We start from the raw sequence: 22,016 nt of genomic DNA, 5'->3' as shown, positions 1-22,016 counted from the left end.
AAACCCTCACCAGATGGAAGAAGTTAACTACATGATGACCAGACTGTAGCCATGACATAAGCTGCCACAATTATGAGAATTGGCCTCAAAGAAATGGGAACAAACTAACCCTGGAACTGAAGATTAATTGTACTTAAAACAATCAAGATGATGCTGGTCAGACCACCAGTGACCAACTTCAAGATGACTGTCAGAGCTGACTGTGCTGTTTCTACATGTAGTCCCCTCCCTCCACCTATAAAAGCTCTTGCCCACTGATAGTCAGTGGTGGGGAGTCGCCCTTACAGCTACACAGCAACAAAATCATCTCTGGATAGTAGAATTGTTTTCTTTGCTAATCATAAGTCTCCTGGACAGGTCTGCAAATATACTTCTGCACAAAGGAGTATTGTTAAATTTCTGTCGTTTTTTTAAGAAGCCTGGTGCCACAAAGCAAATGAACCCCGCTACACTTTTTTCTTTTTCTTTTTGGTCTCTGCATTGGTAACAAAAAAGAGATGCATTTAGATTTTCCCAAAATGTATTTTTAAATGATGAAACCTATTTTCTTGGCTCTGACTCATTTCCCAATGACAGAAAATCTTTATAAATTGAGATTGAACAGGAGCAAAGCAGGAATTGTAAGAATATTATTGATCAATGATACATCACCAAATGCCATACATTTAAATAGTCATTTCAAAATGATCAACCTCTGTGGAAATCTGTCCACCCTCGGCAGCCCTTCACCATGCAACTTACGACAGGTCATGGCTGCCTCCATCCTCAACCTGGTTCAGCTAAACTGCCCTAAATTCTAGCATGGTAACCCACAGTGGTGATTAATTATGTGTTGACACTCACTGCTTTCCTTGTCTTCATTTTGTTTCTTATTAAAATCAAAAGATTTTTTAAAATAATATGCTTAATTTCCATGGAACAGGGAATACCTGGCCAATATTTAAGCCAGTGCAAAATAGGATTGTTTTGATCAGAAATGCTGAGTTGTTAGTAAATGTTGTATTTCTCCTTGATCTTCTATCTCAGTGAAATTGGGTGCTAATCACCACTTAAATCTTACATATCTATTTGTTTATATATTTACTGAATGTCTCTGCCTTCTAGGTCATAGGTCTACAAACTGGGCAATGGGTCAAATCGGGCCCATCGTCTGTTTTTTGTAAATAAAGGGGTTATTTACATAGTCACACCCACTCGTTTGCATATTGCCTGAGGCTGCTTTCCCATTACAAAGGCAGAGTTGAGTAGCTGTGACAGACACTGGTCTGAAAAGTCAAAAATATTTACTATCTGGCCTTTTACAGAAAAAAGTTTGCCAAGCCCTGTTCTAGACTCTAGGCTTCCTAAGAACAGGGATTTTGCTATAAATTCAGCGACCTGCACAAAGTAAGTGTTCAATGAACATTCATTGCGTAAATAAATCATGTTAAATAAGTTTATCATCTCAGCCACAAAGCTACTTTTCAGGTGCAGGTCTTCAGAAAGAGAAAAAGCAGATGTGCCTTATTTACAGATTTAAAAACCTGGAGAGATTCTAAAGATGAACAAATCCATAATTTTTCAGCTGAGGAAACTGAGGCCCAGAAAGCTGACATGAGTCTCCCAAGGTCAGTCCAAGGAGAGACAAGAACTACTCCAGCAGCACATTTGTTTTCCCTTTAATTAATAAGGCACTCTGTGAAGTCAGCCTGTTCCCAGGAAGGCCAAGGGTTTGAACACAACATGCATGCAATAATAATTACACTTGTTTGGAACTTTCAATTCTGACTTATTCCCTGAAGTTCTTTAAATGCTCACCGCCCCAACACATTTTCATAAATTTGGTTCGGGAACGATATGCATGCATTAAAGAACCCGAAGTACAGCTTTACAACAAACTTTGTTCATTAAACTGATGCCCAGAGAAAGTTCCAGTGCCCACTGAGTGATTACACCATCCACCACCTATCTGTTTGGACGAAAAGTCATCCAGATCTGATATCCCAAAGTACTGGTTTGAATATTTTAAGGCATCCACCTACTCCCTGAAGTGCAAGGGAAAGAATAATTGAATTCTGCCAAGTCACGCTAAAAAGTAGACAAGGATTGCCCAGCACAGCTCAATTTCTCTGTCTCTTGCCAGTACTGGCTGAGAAAGAAATGCTGGGTGGTTTCGTGTCTCCAATGCACTAAAGCAATTTTTCTTATATCATCATTTATTTTTTCCTCCCAAAGTTCTTTATAATTCAGTCCCATAAAGGAAGGATCAGAGACAGAAATAAATCAGGGAACAAAAACACGTTAGGTCTGCAAGGCCTGGAACCCACAGTCCAGCTCATTTCACTTACTTGGCAACCATCAGTTAGACCCCTAGTCTGCCAGGCACTGTGCAGGGAAACAAAAAGGCATTAGACACAGTCCCTGGGCCCCAGAAAGAGGGACATTTCATATGGCAGACAGACAAGGAGAGGATTACAGCACCATGAGGTGGGTCTTGTGAGTTGACGAGGTAAGCCCAGGGTGAAGTGGAGGACACTGAGGGATACCAAGGCAAGACTATCCCAAGGTCAAGTTAAGAGTTAGCCAGATGCAAAGGGAGGGAGAGGAGGGGGGACAAACTCCATGATCATGAAGTCATATGCTCAAAGACAAGGAAGTAAGAGAGAACAGGACATATTTGAGTGGAAACAATCTAGTATATCTGGAGCCTCAAATAGGAAGTAAGCCTGAAACAGAAGGCTTGGACCTTTAACCTTCAACAATGTACACCCTACAAAAAGCATCCACTCTAAGCCCAGTCTTTCCTGGGTACTGGGCTAGACACCAAGTCATGTCTTTAAGGGTAAAAAGGTATTCTCAAGGTTACTCTTCTGTAGAGCAGGGAACTCAGTGGCCTTCCAGCTTTAATCTTCCACCCAATCTTATTCCAATAACCTAAACAGTAATTGTCTGCTCTTGGTTTGAACACTTCCAGTGACATGGAACTTATTGCCTCAGAAAGCAGCTTATAAGAAAGTATTTTTATGTCCAGTTAGTAACTGCCAATTAGTAACTTCTTCCTGACTTCAGTAAGAAAGTGGCCAACAACTTTTCCCTGAAGAAAGTCTCAAATCACAGTAAACAGAGCCCAAAGGTTTATTTATGATTTTTTTTTTTTTTTTGGTTGCGTTGGGTCTTAGTTGCTGTGCACAAGCTTTTCTCTAGTTGCGGCGAGCGGGGGCTACTCTTCGTTGTGGTGTGTGGGCTTCTTATTGCGGGGGCTTCTCTTGTTGCGGAGCACGGGCTCCAGGTGCGCGGGCTTCAGTACTTGCAGCACGCGGGCTCAGTAGTTGCGGCATGCGGGCCCTAGAGCGCACTGGCTTTAGTAGTTGTGGTGCATGGGCTGAGTAGTTGTGGCTTGCGGGCTCTAGAGTGCAGGCTCAGTAGTTGTGGCGCATGGGCTTAGTTGCTCTGTGGCATGTGGGATCTTCCCGGGCCAGGGATCCAACCCTCAGGTGGATTCTTAACCACTGTGCCGCCAAGGAAATCCCAGCCCAAAGGTTTAGAACTTTATACGGTCTTAACTACATTAACACAGTGTTTAATACCCCACATTCCAAGGTGCAGTTTATCTCTATCTCCCCAAGAACCCCAGGCCATGCCAGGACCAGAGTTCTTCTGAATCAGGGCACATCTCCAAGGGGGATTGAGCATCTGAACCCTGAACATCTAGACCCAAGGAACAAAGAAGACCGGGGGGGAAAAAAAAGAAAAAACAGATCCTGAACCAAGCAAAATACAGAAGCCAAAGCACATAGCTCCATGGGTAGGAGCTAAAGAGAGAAAGCTGGAATCAGGCAGACAAGTCCTGGAGGAAGCACAGTCATGTTGCAGTGGTTCAGCTTCATGACTCAGATTCACAGGGTATTAAGAGAAGCCTGTACAATACGACGGAGACAACCATAAAGGTACTTTAACTTATGGATAAGAAGGGAATAGGTGCAATCCCAGAGTCAGAAAATATGTTAGTTTCAGGGAGAAGGCAGAATTACTCAAATCCTATTTGGCTTTCCTCTTTGCTGCTAAGAAAATGATGCTGACTCTGCAGAGCAGAATACCCATCGTCAATGAAGATAGAAAGCCAGGGACGGATGAGAAGACAGTAAAATCCCATAAGTACGGCTTTCCATTTATTCAAGGCCCTGACCCGGATTAATTGATTCCAAGACATTGAAAGAGCTGCAGGTGTTCTCAGAGCCCCAGAGCTGCAAATCTGTTCAAAATCATGGACAAGGAGAGCCAAAGACTGAAGCTAAACTAATACCATCTCAGTTACCAAAAAGAGAAATAGAGGGATCCTGTGAAAATGTGAAATTATAGACGGAGAGGCCATAGTGCTAATAAATAAACAGGAGAAGCTTAGAACTAAGTAGTCAGGGAGAAAGGGGCAAGGAGCCATGACTAAACATACAATAAGCAATTAACAGTGAAAGAGGCAAATGTAGAACTGATGACCGCAAGCTGTGCTCACCGTGCCAGACGCTGTTCCAAGCGCTTAATCCTCAGTCCAACCCTAAAAGGTAGATGTTATTACTACCCCAGTTCACAGATGAGAAAACCAAGGCACGTACTTTATGCAACTTGCGCAAAATTGCATAGCTAGTAACTGGCAGAACCGTCATCAGTGCTGTCTCCCTGAGGAATTCAGAGGTTGGTATGGAGGTGACCTTTGAGGAGGAAGCAGAAATTGGACAAAGTTGAGGGATTAATATAAATTGGAGGGTGAGATTGAGGTGGGAATTGGTGAGGCATATGGGGACCAGGAAGAGGATCCTCACTGGAGCTCAGGGAGCATAATGAGGACAGAGCACTCTCAGGTGCCTGAGCCTTTCACGCAAGCCTTGCAAATTTTCTCCCTGCTCCCAAGATCTCCCTTCTTATCTTATTAGAGGCACTTTTGGTTGCAAGTAATATAAATCTCTTCAAATATGCACATGCAAAAAGAAAATGCTCAGAAAGGGGAACTTTAGTGGGGAAATCCAAGGTCAGGAAGAGCAGTTGAGCCTCACAAGGGCCTTGAACCCAATATTCTACGTCAACAGATGAAGCCACAGTGAATTTTCAGTTGGCGTTGCCGATGTAACCAGTTACCTACAAGAGGGTGAGACCTAGGAAAGCTCCAGTTAATGTGTGTATATCTTGTCTCTCCATCTAGACAAGTATCTTCTAACTTCGACCATGAAACACAGTAAAAAATACTGTGCTGCATCAAGACCTAGTCTCACACATACACAGTCATAAGCAGCATATTATCCCCCAGGATAATACATACAGCTCAGGACCCCTACCCAGAACATTTGTTGGCTGACTGGTTGGTATGTTGATTGGCGGCTATACTGTTCTGCCCTCAGATCACCAAACCCAACCCCCAAAGTTTAGACACCACACTGGATAGATGGGGCACAGAAATGGAGAAATGAACAAATGCATTTCAATTTTGGAAACGCAGTCTCATTTTGACTGACTCAGCCTTCCTGGTTTTCTCCCCCTCCCGGGCCCTCTCCAAGATGGTATCTGTGTACAGGGAGCACATGTGGCCTTGTGGCCTTGGAGGTTGGGAGGGGGACCAAAGAAGCCCTCCCCCTCCACTACCACCTCGCGCTAGCTCTTGGGCACGTACTGGCCTGGAGCTACATGAAGTACGGTGGGTCAGCCCCACAATCCCACCCCACTCCCCATCATTCCACTGGCTTCCACGGCCAACAGTCCACAGCAGATATAATTCATACACTATGCTTTCTTGGTCTGGTCAGGCCCAGGATCCCCGTTCTCTCTTGGCCTCACCTCAGCTCTCATCAGCCCTGCAGTGCCCCTAAAGTCTAGCAGAGATTCCTCTACAGCCCTGAGACCCCGAAGTCCTATCCTGCAGCCTCAGCAACGTGGCCCCCCACACCATGCCACGCCCTCCCACTCCCAAGCAGCTTCCCAGCCACGCTCCCTAAAGAAAGAAGCCAAATTCTGCTCTATTCGGGAGCTAAGGGCAGGTCCTCACTTTCACCAAACGGCCACTCCAGCTTGCAGCGGGTACACTTCAAGGTAACCTGCCAGGGCCTTGAATGAGAGCAGCACAGAAGCCCCTCTTCCCTCAATCTACGAACTCAGTCCCCCTTCACAGCTTCAGCCAGCGAGAGGAAACCGCACACACGTGTCTTCCTTCCCATTCCTCAATCTCCCCTCTTCTTCCCACAGCTCCTCAGCCTGGAAGGGGCAGGTTTTCTTCCTTCCTATTTCTCTTGGGTTAGAACATTCCCCCTGTTCTTACTCTCCTCTTCCTCTAGTTATAATGGTGAACAGAGTGGAGAGAGAGACCAGCTTCAGGTTCATAAAAGAACCTAAATTCAAAGGTGTTTCAAAATTATAATACCCATTTTATTTAAAACAGATGAAAATGAAGCCAGGGTGCTCAGAGCCCCACCTGCTTGCTGGGCTCTCCCTTACCTTCTCAGAGGTCCTAAGGAATGTCTAAGGAATCCTGGAGACTTACTGAAACACATTGGGGAAACCACTGATACCGTCTAGCTTAGGGGTCTCCAACAGAACTTTCTGCAATGACGGAAACATGTTACTTCTACCCTGTCCATTACGGCAGCCACTAGTCACATGTGGCTATCAAGCACTTGAGATGTGGCTAGTGCAACTGAGGAACCGAATTTTTAATTTCATCGAATTTTAATTAATTTATATAGCTACCCTATTCTATTGGACAGTACAGCCTAGCTCATTCGTTTTACAAACAAGTAGGACCTTGAGGCCCAATATCACTCAGCAAATTTATGGTAGAGTCAGCACGAAGACCCAGGTCCCATATCCTCTGCCCCATTCTTCCCACCACTTCTCAGCTGTCACACCCAGGTCACTGTCTAGCACAGGTCTTCCTGGCTGTTTCCAACTTTAATGACGTGTGCTGGGGCTTTGTTACAACGTGTACTCTTGTACCATGCTTGGTTTGGATTCAGACATTTCTTTTTTTAAAGAAAGGAGTCTGACCCCTCCAGAACCTTAACTGTCGGGGGTGAAGACCTGAAGAATACTGCTATAAAAATTTCAAAATACGGGGCTTCCCTGGTGGCGCAGTGGTTGAGAATCTGCCTGCTAATGCATGGGACACGGGTTCGAGCCCTGGTCTGGGAGGATCCCACATGCCACGGAGCAACTAGGCCCGTGAGCCACAACTACTGAGCCTGCGCGTCTGGAGCCTGTGCTCCGCAACAAGAGAGGCCGCAATAGTGAGAGGCCCGCACACCACAATGAAGAGTGGCCCCCGCTTGCCACAACTAGAGAAGGCCCTCGCACAGAAACGAAGACACAACACAGCAAAAATAAATAAATTAATTAATACACTCCTACCCCCAACATCTTCTTTAAAAAAAAAAAAAAATTCAAAATAGTGCGATCACAGCTATAATGACATCTGGGGGAGTGGCCTCCATGGATCTAGTATTTTGAGTTTCCATAAGTGCAAGTGAACTTTTTCATCAGAAAATGTGACTTCCTGAGATATTTTGATAACCACAGCAAAACAGCACAACCTGTTGTGAGGACATTAGGTAAGTAGACATGGGAACCAGGAAAAGGCTTTTCATTAACCAGCTGTACATCCTTTGGCAAGGCCTTTACCTGTTCTAGGTCCCAATTTCCTATTCTATAAAACATACAATGCAATACCTCTTCCTCCCTTCTTTCAAGGATGTTATGAAGAGAAATCAAAAAATATATGAACTGTTCCTTGTTCCTAGGAAGAAAAGCACTCTATAAAGTTTCAAACTTCTCATTATTAAACACAAAAGTCAAGTTTTCCTTAAGTAAGACAGCTAAAATCAAGCTTCCTGTATCACTTTATGCCAAAAATTACTATACTATTAACCGTGGGATCACACTGGTGCTCATTTAACTAGAAACTTCATGTTGGAGTCGTTATTTTACCGTTATTTAAATGTTGAACAACGGGTCAAAATGATAGAAGCCATGTTTCTTTGCTATCTCCTGTTGCAGGGAGCAACTGGATGTTAAAAGGACATATTTATAATGCATGCACATACTGTTTTACCAGCTATTAAGTTGAAAAGCTTAATGGAAGTAAGTTGGGCATGGGATTTCAGGGAAACTCAATGGAAACAAATCATTCTTGTCATCTTTATTTTTTGCCTTGAACAGTAACAATAATAATGATGCACTCTATCCTGTTATATCCAAGAAAAAAACACAGAAACACAGCTTTGGGGCATCTTGGTCCCACCCTTTGGGCTATGGGCATACAGGCAGGAGCTAGCAGGCTGGGGAGCAGGGTGCTATCACCATATGCAGCAGAATAATGGAATCAACTGCTTCCTCTTTCACTCTCCCACATCATTCTGCTTATGCTTCCATTACAGGACTTGCCAAACTCTGTTTAGTAATTAATTACCATTCCATGCCCCTCACAAGACAGTACGCTTCTAGAGGGCGGGGCCATGTCTTATTTGTACCTGGATCCCAAGCACATGATGGGAAATCAGGAAGTTATTGCTGCACTGGGTGATCATTGGCCCACTGGGAACAACACTCCCCACTCCAAGTGCCCAAAAAGCATCAGTGTCACCCCAACTTTGTGCACATGGTTGATCTTGGCTTGGAAGCACTTATTCCAATTTATAAATAGGCTTGTTTCCAGAGTTACAACCAAGGCTTCAACCTCACTAGTGGGAAAATACTGCATGTTAGCTAAAATGGAAAATCCCAGCCAATTTCCTCCCTGGCCATGAAATGTAGGATACTTGCACTGGGTGTTTGGTTTGTAACATCAACAAGAGCAGCACCTGCTTCCTCCAGCACCCCAGTATTCAACAGTGTCATATACCTCCATACCTGAGATTTGATCCAGAAGTATTCTGAACATCTTTATCCAGCCTGGAGTCTGGATCCATTTATAGGACCTTTCAGAACAAATTGGATACTGATTTCTCAGAAGGAAAGAAAACCCTGAGTAATGACACAGCTTTTCCAATAAAAAGCTGCCTCTTAAGCCAAAGGGGCAACCTTAATAGGGACTTTCAGGATTATATGATCCAACACTTCATTTTTTTCAACAAACTGATTGGCCAATGTCACATGGCTATGTAGCAGCTCCACAAGGACTAGAACTCAAATATTTAGTTTTCCCAAGATTTCCAAGACATGAAACCTTCCATATTCAAAGCAGAACAGCCTGGGCAAATTGTCTCTGTTTGCCTAAAACTGAGAGGTTTCCCAGGATAGAGGATTTTCAGGGCAAAAACAAGGAAAGTCCCAGACAAACCAGTAGCAGTTGGTCAACCTAAGCCCAGTGCTCTCTTCCCTACATAAACCTGCCCCTGTTATCGGTTTGATAAAATGGAGTACTGGTTCTGCCTCGAATACTTAAGCCCAGGAAAAGCCCAGTGATAAGAATTAGAGTTTGACAGCTGTTGCACAGCTGTGTCCCCTCTACGAGGGATAAAATTCTATCCATTAATGATAACACATAAATGATCAAAACTAGCCTCAAGATTCTCTATGAATTTTTTAAAAGAATTTTCAGGTCTTTAAATAATTAAAAGTTCAAAATATTCAAGAGGAAGAAAATGAGAATCATGAAAATGAGCATCATGAAGCCGGTCCTCTTTAAGTACCAAACTATCATTCTATGTCCAAACTAGTCAAGTTGTCACTGCTGAGAAAAGAAGGCCATGGAAGGTTCATGAAGTTATGCTGATTAATTATCCCAAGCGTCATTAGAGAATGCAACCATTACTCAGGAGGCACTCCTCTGACACCGTAACTAGCCTACAATTCTTGTGATTCCAGGGAAAGCTTCAGAGCCTGTGTTTAATAAAACTCCTACAGCATTTCCCACAAAAGGGAGCTGAAGTTGATACTTCAGATTCTTTGAGGGGACTTGGGATTCTGAGTGCATGATATCTCCATTCATAATAGACTTATTTTTCTTCCCTCCAGCTTCAATCAACCGTTTCACAAAATCAGGTCGTCAGGGAGATTCAGCAGGACATTTGTTGCTGGATTGGGCCAATCCTACAGCCATGAAGTCCCAGACTAACCAGTCAGACACTACATTGGGCACTTCATAAACACACAGTTTCAACCGCAAGACAATTCTTCAAGGCCAGTGCCATTATCCCATTATATAAGTGAGAAGCTGGAGCTCACGGGATCCAAGACCACAGAGGTAATGAGCAAGCAGTGCCAGTCTGACTCGGGGTCTCTCTGGTGCCCAACTCCAGGCCCTTTCCCTAAGTAGGTCTCCTCCCTGAGGTACCCTCACCACCAGAGAAGCTGCTCAACTCCCGTGTTCTGAGAAGGCTGGGTTCATAAAGGACAGCATGTGTCACACTGTACATAGGGAGAGACAAGCCTCCTGGGAAAAGGAAAATACTTATTAGCCCTACCAAATGGAAAGAAAATTCCACCTTAAACAGATCTGCCCAAAGCCCATATGTTTGTTAAAAAATAAATAAACCAATTAAGGCATTTTTCCAATACAGCCACAGTTAACAAGCTTTGAAACACAATGGTCTTATATTTGATCTGCCATATGGAAATCTCTTCTCTGATTATGGACTGGTTACTATCCCTAGACAAATCCCTACAGCCTATACTCCATACAGAAACAAAATCCCTTGCTCCATTGAAGGAGATTCTCTGGATCTTTATACTTTTAGGAAAAACATAAGAAACAATAAGTTATAACTCACAAAGTGACAAGAATGGAAACCTGGCATATATGCTTTCCTGGAAAAAAAACAAAAAAAACGAAAAACCTCTTACCTTTGGCTTTCTTCCTTTTTTATTCTCTCCCTTTAAAAAATAAACCGAAAAGAAACTTCCAGTAATCTCAGCTGGAAAATTAACATTCCAGATTGCTCTCCTTCCCGAGGATGATGATAATCTGATTTACTGCCTCCTTGCCTGGTTTAAATCAGTAAAGAACATTAAGCACAAGTTTTAGATATTTTTAAAAGACAAATTTGCTATTGTACAGGACACTGCTGCAAGCAGCCAAAGGTTTCAATGGCCCAACTATTAATAAATCCCCTTGAGTCTTTGAAATGTTCACAGCAAGACCATCCAAATAGCAAGTTCCCAGCCCCTTGGGATTGAGCGCTGTGAGTTTCTAACCTGGGGTTCTTGTCCTATTAACTTTTCTTTTTGTTCACTTGGCAGGTGTTTTTGCTTCGTTTGCTCCTGTAGCACTCTGGAGATGGCCCTCGCTATCATCATGCAGGCCTCACTCTCTGCAGTGGGTCCCCTGGTAAAGAAAGGCCTTTTGGGAAAGCCAGGAAACACATCCAGAATTTCTGCAAATCCTATCATGTTGTAGAGAAAGGACACGACTATTTTTAAAAACAAGGTTTGAGAGTTACACATTCGGAGCTATCAGAATTTCTTAGAGGACTAAATTGGAAGGAGGGCTCTGGAGGGAGATTTCATACAGTCTGAATAACTGGAAATGCAGAGTTTTACAAAAAGATGATCTAAAAGTGATTTCTCTCCTTCTAAAAGGGGCTCCTAGAAAAGCTCTTAACAGGCAATTCTCCCCAGTGCATTCCAAACACAATTCACATTCCGATGCAGTTAAAGAAGGACACTTCAGGAATTTGAGTGTGCCAATGGAATAGCGTCCTTCTACAATCCTCAAAAGGTTTTCAACAAGCGTGAAAGTCCCGTGTGTATGGGAACCCATCGGACCCAAATAACCAGGGAGAAACGAGCGGGAGGTGTATGAGCTGCTCCTGGGTCTCTCTGGGGCACCAGCTGCTCTTCCAGCTCAAAACCCAGAGGCCTAGCCAACTAGCTCTCCTCTCGTGCTTTGCCAGCTCATCTTTAAGCTCATTCCCTAGTTTATTTGCAGCTCCCCTCAAGGTAGGCAGAGGAACAGAACAGGATAAAATCAAGGCAATCATTGCTGCTGCTTCTGAACAGCTCTGTTGAAAGACTTACTACAGGAGAGAGGCTGTAGTTACCACCACCGACAATGAGTTAGAATTATATGTGAATTTCAATTATCCATGTTAAACCTATCTCTCTCTAGGCTGACTGCAGTCAAGTCCCCAAAAAAGATAACCTGCTCCCTTCAGAGTCATGATCTCTGACACTCTCAGCCTTTCTCCTTCTGCCGACTTGAGAAAACTGCTGAGTCACTGGCTTGCTTTCCTGACAAAGAGACATTGTGGTTGCAAATTTCCTAAGTCCTACGAGTTCATTCCTTCTATCCTAGCCCAATCAAACGGTGGTTCTTCCCTCTTTCTTTGTCCAGAGAGAAAGGGCACTTTTTCTTCCAAACACCTTATTAACTTTCCCATCACTCTCTGTCAAGAAGGAGTCAGTCTTACCCCTGGCACTAGCTCTTCTCCAAAAAATTGTCTGAGCCAAGGAAAGCAGAGGATTCCTGGAGCCCTGTAGAGCCAGTATTCTTCTGTTGAGACACCGGACTAAGCGACCATCAATTCCTTGCATGTCCTCCTCCCTGCAATAATAATCACCCCTTTATTCAGATCCAGCAGTTTACAATGGTCTGTCCAAGGAGTTGGCTAGGTCGCCATCTACCAACATGAAAAGTAAACTGTGGTAAGACGGTCCAGAGAAATGCTGAGAGCACCAGACTGGGAGTCAGAAACTGAAACTGACACTGGCTAAGCAGTAAGGCAAAAGTTAGAACTCAAGCCTGTTTGGCCTTAAACCCTATGAACTTAACCACAATGATCCTACTTCCTATGCTAATAACACGCTAATAGTCACTGCTCATGCTGTACGCTGGGTGCTTGACTGGGCATTGCTATACCCAACTTTTATAGTTCGGGAAACGGACTTTGGTAAAAGAAGTGGTAGTACCAATACTTGAGCCCAATGCTGTCTGTCTCTAAAGCCAGCTGTGGCACCATTCAAGTGTCCACTGAACAGAGGCAGGTTGGGATGAGAAAGGGGAGCAAGACCGTGAACAGCACCCATGACCATGGAGGCTTGTTGGTGGCTGGGCCAGGCCAGGACTGGCTACACTGGGAGGAGTGGAGACAATGGCAGGATCCGGTGGAGGCAGCATGGGCTGGAAATGTATCAGTGGTCTTCTGCGCCCTGTGGTAGGGACATACCATACCCTCAAGGGGCGGCAGCGGGAAGGGACTAGAGCACACCCAACAGCAGGAGACTATGACTGGGCAGCAGCTTGAGGCCAGGAGAAGGGTCAAAGCAAAGCCTGAGATGCAGCTCTCTGGGAGCACACAGAGCACGTGGGGTGGGAAGAGGTTGGTGAGTCACCGGGCCTTGTCTAGGCCCAGTAGCCACCAGGGAACAGCCCATAAATGTCATGGTATTTGAAGCTGGCCTCCAACAAAACTTAAACAAGTGAATCAAATTAAAAGCAGAGATTAAAGGAGAAGAAGCATCAAGACCCAGGGAATCTGAGTAGGAACACAAGCTAAGGAGGCTCTGGACGAGAACATAACCCCAGACTCTCCAACAGCAACCACAGCCTGAGAGAAAAGGGCTCTCTGGTCCCCGGGTAGCCCCAGGTGGTCTCCAAGCAGGCAAGAATGCCGGGGAGTTGGGTCTAACTTAGAATCAGACGTGTTACCATGAAGCTCCCCAAAAGGGCATGCCATTGCTCAGCCATTACTTCCCAGAAAGGTCATTATCTTGGCCACAATGGAGAGGATTTAAGTACCAAATTATACGTGACAGGCTGCCTGGGCTGCAAATGAAAATAATGTGGAAGGTTAATCTCAGTCCTTTCGCCAAAAATCATGTTTTTTGTGGAGATGTGTATAAAGTACTAGGATGCATGATCTAGAGGCCAGGAGACTCACACAGTTTGGGTAGAAGCCATGGAGAAAACCCATCCTTTTGACTTCCTACTTCAGCCCTTGGATGGCGTCGATCTGAGCTTCAGCCCACCCTCCATTCTATTCTCTACTCCCCTCCAACGCCCTTCACCCCCGCGCCCACCGCAATGCTCAGTCTCTCCTCCTGCTTCAGCCATCATCGTCTGAGTGCACAGGTGTGAAAAGCAAATGGTCTAGGAGCCCACAGGTGAGGAAACCAGAAACGAGAGAGAAGGCAGTATCTGATGTCTCAAGACAATTACCTGGAAGGCAATAAAGGGGATAAGGGTAAAGCCCAAAAGTAAAACAGTGAGGACATGGGCCCAGACACGAGCTGATGGTCACACTTCTTCAGCAGCTGGAACGGGAATTTTGGATCCTAAACCACCATTTATCTTGACCCGCTGGGTGTCTAGGGGATTGTCTGGACAGAAGGAAAAGATGCTGTCGCTGCCACTGAGGAGACTGCTGTCTTATAAATGTTTATGGGCCCTTATACACTCAACGACTTGTCTTAGAATGGGGATCCAAAGTCAGGGCAAGGGAAAAGAGGACTGTCATTCCTGGGGGTGAGAGAAAGCCTCAGGAAACTCTCTCATCCCAGTGGCCCCACGCAAATGGTACAAGAAAATTCAAGGAGGCTGAGAAACTATGGCACTATCTAGCACTGCTGGGATTACAGACCCCATCCCAGTCATGGGATGTATCTGGGAAGAATACATGGGAAGTATCTGGGAAGAATAGCAATAATGCCACATTATCATCAAATCTAGGATACCACCAGTTGTAAACTGCATTCTGGCTTCAGAGATAAAATCTGAGTAAGTGGCTTATGGTGATTATAAGATGATATTGATTGTTCAATGCATCTCAACTTCAGAGATACTAAAATGGCGGCGGGAGGGGCGGGGAGAATTCTGCAAAACCGCCTATGCTTGGCATTGCTAAAGCGCCATAGGTTCTCACGGAATGACACTGCTATCGCCTCTAAAGTTACGTAAGGCCGTATTTTTTTGGCCAATGAAACGTGAGCAGAAGTGAACGTCACTTCCAAACCAATGTATATAATTACCAATGTTTCACTCTCCAGCGTTCTCCTCTCCCAATGCAGTAATCATGGAAGCACACAGTCATTGCACACAGAGAGGGCAGAATCACAAGAAGATGGAATCTTCATAAAGCTGGATCTCTGAGACACTTCAATGAGCAGAGTCCCTCTGCCAACCCATCTAACCCATTTTGGACATGAACTGTGAGGAAAAAAAAATTGTTATTTTAAGCAACTGAAATTCTAGGAATGTCTGTTATCACAACATAACCTAAGCTCTCCTGACTGAAACACCATCTTATGTTTGAATGAGGCATTACCTCATTTGGTCTTCATAATTACACAATAGGGCAGGCAAGACAGGCACTATTCCCATTTTAAAGATGAAAGAAACTGAGGCTCTGAAAGCTTAACTGAATTGGCCAAAGTCAATGGGGTGGGACTAGAACTCATGTCCTCTAACTAAAGAATGAGCCCACAGATAGTGTTCCCGTCTATCTCTATCCTGTCTCCAGGGTCTCGAAATCTTTACTGCAATGTTCATATGAATACACGTACATACATAACTACCTTCTTTTGGCAAACAGATTTTGAATCCCAATCTCTTTCCTTTAAGCAGCAGTAAAACATGCAAGGACCTGGCCAACCACAGAGCTTGACACTTAGAATATGCGTGAGAGCTCAGGTCTGGCTGCAATGCCACAGTAATGTATTTGTAGCTGAAATGCGAGTTGATAAGTTCCAGAAAGGCAAAGAGATGAACGCTGAGATGAGCATTTTTACAATCAGTGGGTAAAGAGTGAAGGAAGAGGTGGTGGGGGGAATATAAAGAAGATAGCTTCTTCATGTTTTCCATTTCACTTCAGTTTCTTGAACATATTTTTACATCCTGAGTGGAAAATTAGACCCAGTCGCTATGTTGCCAGCAATCATGGGATGCCATCTAGGACATTCTAATCTCTTACTAAAACACATAGACAAGAGACAACAAGAATGGGCAGCCTCCTGGGGTTCCTCACCCCATCACTGCCACTCTGATTATACTCTGTGCTCAGAACCCCAAATTGTACAAACCAAAATGATTTCCCAGAATCAACACTGTGCTGAGAATTCAGTTACTTTGTTTCTCAGCTAAGAAAAGGAGCTCCCCTAGAGTCAAATCCTAGGGCCAAAATACAAAACAACCAGTTGGTGTCAGCAACTGGCTTCAGGGTTTGCCCTTGGTGACTAAGCAAAGCTTAATGTTTACTTTCAAGACAAGAGAGTGAACGTTATAATTTCCCCAATTATAGGGCAACTTTCAGGGCTATTTCTCTTTTCCCTCACGCTCTTTCCCTCAACAGACCCTGAGCCCTGAGGACAGTACCCTCTCAGGGTAATGGTTTCATTCGTGGTCTACGTTTGGCTAAGCACCTGGTTTAGAAAATGTGTGAAGTGTCCCTAGGATACGCATGTTGGTAGCCAGAGTTGTAAGCGTGACCTTGTCAACCCTTCTAAAATTCTAAGCAAAGAAATGCTTATAAAATAATTGCCTAAGTGGGCTTCCCTGGTGGCACAGTGGTTGAGGGTCTCCCTGCCGATGCAGGGGATGCAGGTTCATGCCCCGGTCCGGGAGGATCCCACATGCCGCGGAGCGGCTGGGCCCATGAGCCATGGCCGCTGAGCCTGCACGTCCGGAGCCTGTGCTCCGCAACAGGAGAGGCCACAACAGTGAGAGGCCCACGTACGGCAAAAATAATAATAATAATTGCCTACGTCACTATTTCCCTTAATCGATGCCCCAGCAACTGTGGCTCCCTTTGGTAACTTGGTAAGCCAACCTTTCCACTGTATAAACATCAGTGTACAAAATAAAAGATTTCTGAGTCTTATACACCTTACCTGGAATGGATCTACAGGAGTTTGCTAATGCTAAGCATTTTCTTCTTAAAATGGCAAGCTTGTCTTTATTATTTTTTGGCAAAATAGTAAATCTGACCACTGTGGAGCCAGAGGAATTCTCTGGGATTATAGGAATTGGTATTCATATTGTTTTGTGCAACAAATATCCATAAGGCACATATAAATCCTGTCTAAGAAGATTCTGTGCCCCTTTCCTCTTATACAAAAGCACTATTTCCCCACAGTAAGGCTTTGGATATCAGTTGCTCTGTACAGCCCAAGACCGTCTACAGGTACAGAACACCTGAACAATGGTTCTTAACTACTTGAGGGTTTCTAGCCCCTTAAAACATTGGCTGAAGGCTATGGACTCTCTCCAATAAAATGCACACAGGTACACATAAAGGCTGCTTACGATTTCAGGATGTCCACATCCCCCTAAAGCCCATCCATTTCTTCCCTGCTTTGACCCTAGTCCTATGCCTCTTTCCCAATAAAGGGGAATGTTCATGTAAGACATGCTAGCTCACCCCATCTGATGGTGTTGCCCCATTTCTCCCATGGGAGCTTGTTACCCCAGAAGAGGGTGCTCTCCTTAATTCCTCCGAATCTCAGTCTGCCCCACAAACTAGAAACTATAATATGTGCCAACCCACCTGATGGGATATTGTGGAAAACAAACAATGGAAAAGTCATAAATATACTCTGAGTTACACAGTGCATGTTTGTGCAATATTGTTGGTGAAGAGTGCGTGTGTCAGCTATAATGGGCCCCATCTATTCTGCATCTAACCTCCTCCATCTATGTTTGCTGAACACACCAGATCGTTGATTTGATTTTTCACTGAGGGCGTCTGGGGTTCACAGTGCTTACACATGCTTTTGCAAATGAGGGTGATGTGAGGGGAACTGCAAGGCCATTGATTCTTTAAAGACAATGTATTGGCATCTGGGGAACAACCAAACATTGCTGCAATCCCAGGAATTGAGAGGCTTCCATAAATCACTCTGATGAGAAAGAAATGCTAAAGCAGGGATATTGCTTTCTGCTACCTCAAAGAGAGAATAAATGGTTCTAAGGGTATCCTTTAGGGGTGACCTAGTGGTCCAACAACCCATTCCTCAAATTGTCATGTGTAACCAAGGACCTCAAAGACAGGACGCAGGAAAAATAAAGATGATAATGAAAATACTATCCTTCATCTGTCTTAGCCTTTTTTGCATGTTAACTGCTTTAATAGGTTAAGAGTATTTATTTGTACAAATTTATCTGTTAGGGTAGACTCACTGTTGCCACAAATACACCCAAAGATATATAACAGGCGCACATGCAATAGGAGTCTAGTTTCTCCTGCACATAAACAGTTCAAGGCATCTCCTGTTTGGTTCCACAAAACTGTACAGGGCCCCAGACTGAGAGAGACTCTGCCAGCCTCAACATGTGGCATTCAATGTCATCCTGGCATCCATGTCACAGCCAGGAGGGCAAAGAGCAGAGAGAATTAGGTGAGGGAGGTTTAATGGAGCTGACGTGGGAGGGAGGCATAATTCCTCTGCTCACGTTCCATTCATTAGCGACACCAAACAGCAGGTGAAACAGAGAAATACAATCTGGGAAAAAGAGAAAACGAATTTTCTTAAAAATCCTTCTTCCTGGGAATAATGAAAAAGAATAATAATTTTGAAATTAATTTCTAGCCAACATTTGGGTGAATAAACTCAGCTGGTTAATTTACTCACACGTTCATTCACTTAATATGCATTTATTGACCATCTACTCTGTGCTACTCACTCTTTAGGCACTGGAATACAGCAGTTTTTAAAAAATAGCAAACTCCTTGTCAGCATAAAACTTATTTTCTAGTGTAGCCAGACAGACCCCAAAAAAGAAAAATAAGTAAAATATATGGGATTTTAGTGACGAGTATTAAGAAGAATAAAGCAGAAAAGGAGACAGGGAATGTAGGTGGGAGGTAGTTTACAACTTTAGGCAGGATGTCTAGGGAAGATGTCAGCATTAATACCATCTGAGTTTGGTTTTAAACGAAAAGTTTCTCCTTTTTTTGTGCGTGGGCTTTCCTTAGCTGCGGCAAGTGGGGGCTACTGTTCATTGCGGTGAGTGGGCTTCTCATTGTGGGGGCTTCTCTTGTTGTGGAGCACAGGCTCTAGGCGAGCAGGCTCAGCAGCTGTGGCTCATGGGCTCTAGAGCGCAGGCTCAGTAGTTGTGGTGCAGAGGCTTAGCTGTTCCCTGGCATGTGGGTCTTCCCGGACCAGGAATCAAACCCGTGTCCCCTGCATTGGCAGGCGGATTCTTAACCACTGCGCCACCAGGGAAGTCCCCAGACTTTCCTCCTTTTAAAAAAATGTATTATAAAATAATTCAGACACAAAAATGTGAAATATAAGCTCCCTAAAGCTCGCAAGAAATTGCTATGCTTGACAATGGTCATATCAGGTCCATAATATTGGAGTCAGGCCTGGGAATTATAATTTTAAAGACATAAATCAAGGAGAAAATAATCCAAAGGAAGCAATCAGGCTGGCGAAGAAAGTAGGAACCACATTCATATTCAGTTATCCATTTATACATTCAACAACAAATGTCTTCTAAGTACTATGTGCCAGGCTCTCGTCTCCTCAGAGGGATGGAAGAACAGACAATAAACAGGTCAACAAATAAGTTAGAAAGCTTAGCAGTACAAGGCTGTGAAACAGGACTGAGTTTGGCAGGTTCAAGTAACAGAAAGAAGAGCAGTGCAATTCAAACACCATGATAAGAGAGAGTGGTAGGACTCAGACTGAAGGGTTTGTGGGATTCGGCGCAGACTTGCAGGCCGGAATGAGGAGCTTGGATTCTCTTTCCGAAGCGTAACTGAAAGTCACTGCAGGTTTTGAGTAGGCAGTGATATGATGAGTGTATTAGTTTCCTATGCTGCTATAACAAAGGACCACAAACGGTAGCTTAATCAAACACAGATGGATTCTCTTACCATTCGAGAGACCAGAAGTCCAATATCTCATTCACTGGACTAAAGCACGACATCAACAGGACTAGTACCTTCTGGAGGCTTCTAGGGGAGAGTCCATTTCTTTGCCTTTTCTAGCTCCTGGAGGCCTACTGCATTCCTTGGCTAGGGACCTTTTCCTCATATCACTCCAACCTCTTGCTTCCAACCTCTCACTCCAACCTCTTGCTTCCAGTGTGACATCTCCTACTTGCATCTGCAGTCAAATCTCCCTCTGCCTCCCCCTTATAGAGATACATGTGATTACATCTAGGGCCCACCAAGATACTCTCGTATAGTCTCCACATCTCAAGATCCTTAATTTAATCATTTCCGCAAAGTCCCTTTTACCATATAGGTAACACTCATGGATTTTGGGGATTTGAACTTAGATATCTTTGAACCTAGATAACCATTATTTAGCCTGCCACAGAGCACCTGAAGAGGCTCCAGCTAAGAGCCACATTTCCCAAAATTCCTTCTTCAATTCTTGAAGATGTTACTCGGTGTTACATGCATGGAAAAGTTTTCCTGAACAACCTAGTTTGGGAAAATTGGATTAAGCAAAATTAAGCTGTTTTCCTTACTTCTCAGAGCCTCAAATGAAACTTTCCAAAATCAAACACAGTTGCAATTTATGTAGCACTGAACCATTTGTTTCCACAGAACATTTTACAAAACTGATATTCCCTGATACAAGTTCTAAGAGATGCTGGCCTGGAAAACCCTCAAGGAGGGTAAGCTGCTTTGAGATCTTTGAAGACCTGTCATGAAAAAAAATGAAGCAGACTAGTATAAGGCCCTGGATGTGAAACCAGGAACAAATGGGGAGGTAATAAAAGGTCAGGTTTCAGCTCAGTATCATCCTTCTAAGAATCTGCTAAGATGAAATGGGTTTCTCCAAAATGCAGTAACTTTAACATAATCAAGAGCGTTCAACATGGTCTACAGCAGTGCTTCTCAGACTATACTATGACTATACATCATCTGGGGGTCTTGATAAAATGCAGATTCTGACTCAGTAGACCTGGAGTTGAGCTTGTGATTCTTTTTTCACAAGAGGTGATACTGATGTTACCGGATGATGAAGAGAAATTCAAACACTGGTTAAGTGGTTAACCCCAGAATCATGATGCATCCGGAGGTGTGCATTATTGGGATTAGCAGAAGCTTACTGATGTTGAGGCTTTATCCTCAACAATGAGCGTGAAACGATAAGACAGTGAAAACCATAGATGCTTTATATTGCAACGTAGAAAATATAACCAAGTCAACAAGTTTTGTATAATAGGAGAGATTTCTTTCCAAGTTTCATTAAATCTAGGAATTTCGCTTCCCACCCAATACCTGAAATATAGACACGGATATAGATATAAATGTGTGATTTATATATGAATCTTACTTTTGATCAATTGTGGATTTGGAAACCAGGTAAGCGAGCTACTTAGATTTGTATATGGAATAAGAATAAATCCATTCTGAATTGCAGCATAAAACTGGCCTGATTTTTTTGGGTTAGTCCAATGAAACGATTTCATTCAACAAATAAGTTAGCACCTCCTAGGCATGAGATACTTCACTGGGCACTGGAAAGCCAGCAGTGGGCAAAATAGACGTGATCTCTACCTTCATGGACCTTAACACAGGGGGGCCCAATCCCCAGTCCCCACGGTACTGGTCCATGGCCTGTCAGGAACTGGGCTGCACAGCAGGAGGTGAGCAGCAGGGCCAGGGAGCGAAGCTTCATCTGTATTTACAGCCGCTCCCCATCACTTGCCTTACCGCCTGAGCTCCGCCTCCTGTCAGATCAGCGGCGGCTTTAGATTCTCATAGGAGCACGAACCCTACTGTGAACCACACATGCGAGGGATCTAAGTCACATGCTCCTTATGAGAATCTAATGCCTGATGATCTGAAGTGGAGCTGAGGTGGTGATGCTAGAGCTGGGGAGCAGCTGCAAATACAGATTATCATTAGCAGAGAGGTTTGACTGCACAGAGACCATAATAAATCGTTTGCCAACTCATATCAAAACCCTATCAGTGAGGGCTTCCCTGGTGGCGCAGTGGTTGAGAGTCCGCCTGCCAATGCAGGGGACACGGGTTTGTGCCCCGGTCCGCGAAGATCCCACATGCCGTGGAGCGGCTGGGCCCGTGAGCCATGGCCGCTGAGCCTGCGCGTCCGGAGCCTGTGCTCCGCAACAGGAGAGGCCACAGCGGTGAGAGGCCCGCATAC

Source organism: Pseudorca crassidens, chromosome 14, assembly GCF_039906515.1.
Source record: "Pseudorca crassidens isolate mPseCra1 chromosome 14, mPseCra1.hap1, whole genome shotgun sequence".
Classification (NCBI taxonomy): domain Eukaryota; kingdom Metazoa; phylum Chordata; class Mammalia; order Artiodactyla; family Delphinidae; genus Pseudorca; species Pseudorca crassidens.
Note: the sequence above shows the minus strand (reverse complement) of the source record.